This window comes from Myotis davidii, unplaced genomic scaffold (genome assembly GCF_000327345.1).
Source record: "Myotis davidii unplaced genomic scaffold, ASM32734v1 scaffold151, whole genome shotgun sequence".
NCBI lineage: Eukaryota > Metazoa > Chordata > Mammalia > Chiroptera > Vespertilionidae > Myotis > Myotis davidii.
Genome location: NW_006285248.1, coordinates 1573280 through 1574706, shown reverse-complemented (window position 1 = coordinate 1574706; position 1427 = coordinate 1573280). Strand labels below are relative to the sequence as shown.

The 1427-nt window shown below is 44.9% G+C and overlaps 1 pseudogene; it reads left to right on the top strand.

Annotated features, from left to right (window-relative positions):
- The first annotated feature begins 552 nt into the window (after positions 1–552).
- Positions 553–1222, top strand: LOC102758051 (annotated as a pseudogene).
- The last annotated feature ends 205 nt before the right edge of the window (positions 1223–1427 follow it).

Below are 1427 nucleotides of genomic sequence, written 5' to 3'. Positions count from 1 at the left end.
GCAATGAAAGCTAACTCCATGTCTTCATCCACTTAATTTTCCTTCTCACTCTCTGGTGACCTTTTGGACTTTTACTTTCCTTCTTGCTCTTTCTCCCACGGATTTCCAGTGGTTGGTTAGCTGGAGCCACTTTGGACCACCTCTCAACTCTGTGTTCAGTAATGCCACAAGGCAGCTTACCACCAGCCATGGTGGGAGTATTTATATTACAGAAAGAACAAACGCTATAAATTTGAGGTTTGTTTATTTTTTCTGAATAGCCAATTGTTAAAACATTTGCCAGTACACCATGCCTGTAACTGAGTTTTTACATGGAAGAGGGGTTGGTGAACCGAAGGGGCACAATGTAAGAAGTTTGGGGGGCAAATGGCGAAGCCCAGTATCTAGAGTAGTGGATCTCAACCTGTGGGTCGCGACCCCTTTGGGAGTCGAACGACCCTTTCACAGGGGTCGCCTAAGACCATTGGAAAACACATATACAATTACATATTGTTTTTGTGATTAATCACTATGCATTAATTATGTTCCATTTGTAACAATGAAATTGGGGGTCACCACAACATGAGGAACTGTATTAAAGGGTCGCGGCATTGGGAAGGTTGAGAACCACTGATCTAGAGAAAAGTGGTGGGTTGCCAAGACTGGTTCTGCCCTCCTCATGGACACACACTCCACCCCAACACAAACCTTGGATTCCATGCTTAACAGTTGCTCAATAAGAACCTGTTCTTGTGTCTACAATGACATGTAGACATTGTTTTCTGGTGATTTAGGGTGTATTTTTTATCTTCCCACTTGAACATTTTCTTGAGGTTTATGGTGCAAGGTATAACAAGTACAGCTGTTGGTCCTTCTACCACAACAGCCATTGAGGAGTAGCAACCATGGCTCTGGGCTACCCCATGGCCATGGCCTCACGTAGGGCCACAAGGTGACCAAGAAAGTGAGCAAGCTGAGGCCCAGTGGTTACCATGGGCACCTCAGTAAGCATACCAAGTTCATGCAGGACATGATCTGAGAGGTGTGTGGCTTTGCCCTCTATGAATGGCACACCATGAAGCTGCTCAAGGTCTCTACGAACAAGAGGGCCTGAAATTCATCAAGAAAAGGGTGGGGACACATATCCGTGCCAAGAGGAAGCAAGGAGCTGAGCAATGTTCTTGCAGTCATGAGGAAGGCAGCAGGCAAGAAGGACTGAGCCCCATCCCTTCTGTAGGTAATAAAACCTGTTCAGGAAAACAAAAAACAGAAACAACCTAGGTCCAGAGTGCTTTTCCTATTATGGATTTAAAGTGTGTTCACATAGATTCACTTCCTCTTTTGCTCTTCCAACCACCCATATAATAGTATGTGTTCCCCTTCCCCTGTACGTGCTTCCCATTGACCTTTGTCTTCAACATCTTATCTCTTCCAAAAATATCCCTGAG